This window comes from Pithys albifrons, chromosome 3 (assembly GCF_047495875.1).
Source record: "Pithys albifrons albifrons isolate INPA30051 chromosome 3, PitAlb_v1, whole genome shotgun sequence".
Taxonomy (NCBI): Eukaryota; Metazoa; Chordata; class Aves; order Passeriformes; family Thamnophilidae; genus Pithys; species Pithys albifrons.
The window spans coordinates 32,029,104-32,034,257 of record NC_092460.1 but is presented as its reverse complement, the minus strand read 5'-3'; positions in this window follow the sequence as shown (position 1 = coordinate 32,034,257).

Genomic DNA, 5,154 nt, shown 5'->3' with positions numbered 1-5,154 from the left:
CTGTTTCTGCAGAGGAAGAGAACACAGTCCCAGCCCCTTACTCCCTCCCCTCCCTCAGCGCGCTCGCTCCCCGCTCTCTCCCTCTCGCCGACAGACAGACACACTGAACGCTTCCAGATGTTCCAGCTGCGGCGGCTGCACGCAGCCCCCCGCGCACGGCGTTGGGAGCCGCCGGACTTGATCTGAAAGTTTAACACGCTGCCTCCCTCCACTGCGCCTGCTGAAGCCTCGCTACAGACATGACGTCAAGGAGGCGAGCTGGAGCCGGCTGCCTGGAGAGGAGAAGTGGGGGGACAGGCGAGGGGAGCAGGGCCGGCGCGGGGGCAGGGGCGGCACGGTCAGACAAGCGGCACGGCCCCAACGCAGCGCCCGCCGCCCGCCCGCGCCCCGCCCGCCGCACCCGGCGCCGCCGGCCCCGGCCCCGCTTCGATCCGGTTTCTCAATATTGTGGGCTCTGCCCTGCGGTTCCACTACGGAATGTGAGTGTGAGCTGCATTTCAAGGAGGACAGAACCGTTCGCATCGTGTGCGAGAGCTGAACGAGGCGGCAGAGCGGGCTGCAGCTATGTTTGATCCGCTGCGAGCAGGCAGACACAGGCACGGTAGGCAGGCAGCGGAAGGGAGAGATACCCAGGGATAAGTTGCACAGACGAGAGGATGCACAGATGTTTAAACAGATTAATCAAGCTAGGATTTGCAAAATCCTTGGTGGAAACCCCGAAGTGCTCCGCTGGTATCCCACCACTTGCTTTAATTATGCCTGTCATTTGGCCCTCTATAATTGAAGCCTCCGCAGAGAGCAAAAATGACTCCTTTAAAACGAAATGTGAACTGAATGCAGTACATGTTAAACCTATTTGGACTCTCTGAGCTGCCATGTTAAACAAGAGATGCAGAGTTCTAAAATACCCCTCAGGAACCACTGCAGAAACTGCCACAACCTGAAGAACTAAACCCCTCTGACGTACACGTAGGTGAATGACCAGAATATCATGTCCTACATCCAAACCCTTGGCTGTAGATTCTCATGATAACCGAGTATCCATTTAATGTTACAGCAGGCAATACTATTTGTGGAACTTAAACACAGTGGTTCTTTCCTTTCAAGTGGTTTTCCACTTCAACTAGAAAAAAAGAGAGTATTTAGAATTGGTAATACCTCTATAAAGGAATTACTTTTGAACAAACTTAGTTCCTTCTCTACAAATGGATTACAGTGGGATGTATCAAATATCCATCTCTTTGTGAGGCTTTCTTCCCAGCGCTTTAAATGAGCTGTCTCTCAGCTGGAACTCAAAATATAACAGAAAACACCACCACCTAACAGATTTAGGCAAAGAAACAAGAAAACAACACATCCACTTGGAACTACAAGAAAATGGGAATAGATGTAAAGCACTTACCGAAAACTGGATGCAGCCAAAGCACTTGTCCTAAACAAAGGTCATTTTGGTTTCTAATAACCACTGATCATCACAACTTCTGCATTAGATGCTATTCAAAGGGTAATTAACCAACACCATATTGCCATTGACAGCATGTAGAGGCGCAGCTTTATTTCTGACTCAGGAGGAAGAGTTCCTCTGAGCAATTAAAATACTCTGTCCTCTATTGCCTAGTTTTTCTCTAATAATGTCACATGCACTTACCCCATTTAACTTACCAGATCAAGCAAGATCTGAGCTAGAGGTGGAATGGCAATATATTGGCTTTCATTTTCAACTCAAGCTGCCTTTTCTTAAAAAGAAACAAGTCTTCCCTTTGCCATTATAAGACATACTGAACAGAAAACTCTTCACTGCCTACATTTGTTGTGTAAATGAACATTTTATTTTTCTCCTTGTGACCACAAATCCTTGCCATTTTGGATTGTGCTAACTCCATTTTTTCCACCCATGAGTCAACTGAGAGTTGCATGATTCACCCTTGCATGGACATAGTCTCTGGGGAAGTAATTAAGTGCATGCTGATCACTCCTCTACAGAAATCAAACACCAGTGGAGATATTTCTACACCTGTAAATATTTCTTTTGCCTTTCTTGGGTCACATTCTCAGCCAGTTAAAGATTTATGTACAGTATTAGTTTAACAGTTAAAATCCACATAGCCTTCCTTTCTGCCAGCTCACATATGCATGCAGCCACATACACAAGCTGTCCCTGCCACCTACAAATCTTTTTCTCTGTTCTTTATCCCTCTCTCTGCCAAGCTCCCACATAGGACACAAGTTGGGCCAATTACCAAAAATCAAATACAGAAGAAAAATAGAACAAGAAACACGAATATTAGCTGGCATTAATTTCTTCAGCATAAATAAAATTCTACTATAACTTGAGGTTTCCTTACTCAGCAATTCTGATGCAAATAATTTTCTATACAGAGAAGTGGAAAGAAACTGATTGAAGGATTAAGATGGAAAGATGCTGCTAATGTAAGAGAATCGGGTGGCTTAAGAGCGACCATCACACCATCCCCTGAAGCATTTGTACTGTCCAAATGTAGTCCATGAAAACTGTTATGGTAAAGAGATGGCCTGTGAGGTGCTTGTAAGATTTTTTTTTTAAAAGTGATTGTTGAAATGCATATTTAACATATTTCCACCTGGAAAGAACTTGAGGTATTACTATTCACAGAGACTAGGAAAATTAAATTGGCCTAAAGTTGGTTTCTACACTTTCTTTCCCTTTTCATAGAAGGAGTACAGAAGGGATTGTATTGGGGACTTCAGAGCAGTAGCTTGGAGACTTGGGAGAGGACAACAGCCCTTCCCTGTGTGGCCTCTCAATCCTGAGGTCCCCAAAGGGGTACCTTCTGGACCAGGACTCTAAAGGCAAAGTGTATAGCCTAAGCAAATTAAAGGTTTTTTTGCAGGACTGAAGCTCTGAAAAGCTTTAAGGCCTTCTGAAGGTGGGGAGGCACACTTAGCCTTCTGAGTTCAGTCCCCACACAAGCAGCCCAAAGAGGAATACACAAGTAAGAGAAGATCTTTAAAAAACTTATGAAAGAATCATTATTTCAATATAAAACCAATTAGAAAGTTCTTAGTCCCTGCCTGATACAGCAACCAGCAGATTTAGAGGTACGATGGACAGTGTAATGATCAGACACAAGAATAAGTAACACTGGGCTGAATCTGTGCTTGTAGACTTCCCCTAAGCAGATGATACAGATTAGACAAGTGCTCCAATGTACACTCCGCTTAGGCCAGCTCTAAGATGGAGATGGTAGTTTTCTATCCCACTCAATGCTACAAGGAAAAAAAATGTTCTCCAGTTGCTCTGAGAACAATAGTTACAAGGGCCATATAAAGCAGCAAATCAAAGATTTCTGAAAAACAGCTATCTAAAGTTATAGTGTCAAAGGGTGCGTGATATGAACTTGCAACAGGCCATTCTGTGTGTCAGGAATGTTTTGTTCTGGGTACAGTAGAGTAGTTCTCCTCTCTTATCCAGCCTTATATAGAGTATACTGGGCACAACAGCTTCTTCAAAATCCAGTATCAGAGCCTGAATCCATCTTCAGAACAGAAATAGGTTAGAAACTGAATAGGTTGTGCAGGAGAATGTCTCCCTGATTCAAGAAGGAAGACTTACTGTCGTGCTGGATTTAACGATGGAGCTGGAAAGCAATGGAATGAAAACAGACAAGAGCATGCAATACCTCTGCGCTGAACTATTTTTATAACTTATAAAATTATTTGGAAGGCTCTTTTAAGCACTCAGTACTTTTGAAGTGATGTAGGGTTTTCATTGGGCCTACTGCTTAGGTTATCTGTCTAATTGCTGTAGATTATGCTCACGCTATTTTGGCAGTAATGCTTTTTACTATAAAATAAAAAGGTAAATTATTCAAAAGTGGGAAAGAAATGCATTTTATCCCAGAAATAGTACTAATGCTCACAACAAAAATGCAATTTCTTCCAGGGCCAGCTCAGAGAAACAGTGCCAGAGCTCTTTATTACTTTGTTGAAAGGTACTTATTTTCCCCACAGATTTAAGATTTTGCACTTCTACCAACAAACAGAGAAGGCTTCCCATAAGAATGAACACTTCCTTGCACTGAAAACTGTGGAATCCTTTATTTCTGTTGATTTAAATAAATGGGATCTAAACACAGTACAATCTTGACATGAAGTCTGACTCTCCTTTTTATAAAAGGCTAACATGTCAATATTTCTGGTTTCTGTCCGGTGTCTGTTTTCTTCAGAGCATTCAAGCCTAAAGCAACAGCCTGATCAGTCCTGGGTACACTCAAAGAATCACTGTGCATGAATAACATAATACTCTAAACAAATTCTGTCATTTCTGACCAGACTGCAAAATTGGTCCATACGCAGCAATATTGGGTATTTGCTGGTGTTGTATGACTGCAGTGTTATTTTTTAACTTCAAATATTGATGATAACAATTTTTTCCTCATATTTCAGGAGTGTTGTGTTTACAGTTTTTGATTCTTCTGCTCTACATATTGTCTAAACTGTGAGTATCATCCACTACATTTGATCTTCCTATTTGTTAATGAAAAAAGTACCAGTTCACATCTATGAGTAGGGATTTATAGAATGTTCTTTATTTGACTTTTCTTGGTTGCTTAACATTAATTGAAATGAAAGCAATTGATAATCCTATCTAAGGGTATTCAGAGTGTGGTCAGTGCAGACCCTTCAAAACTATCAAATAACTACAACACAGGAGACTTTCTCGAGATAAATAAAATCTGGGATGGAAGGGAAAAGGAAAATTGATGATTAGGATTTCTAGGTGGTTTCCATTTCTTAAAATCTTCAATAATGACATACAGGAACTTTTGAAATTTTATACAGTGAAAGAGATTGATTTTCAGAGTCAACTTGGAAAACTTAGCTGTGTTTTTCACATTCAAATTAGTAGGAGTGGTTACTTGGCTTTGACATTTCAGTCATTGGCTTTTATATTTGCATTTAAACGTTGACAAGCAACTACAAAAAAGTTAGGAGGAAAATTATAAGATTTATCAAGACAGTTGTATGGCCACTAAAGCATATTAAGACCTAGTATTGGTAAATGACAAAATGTTAAATCTAAGAGGAAAAAAGGAAAGAATGAAACAACAGACAACTGGGTAGGAAAGTAGTTAGTAAGTAGAATAAATGGTCATTAGACACAGAAGAGAAGGA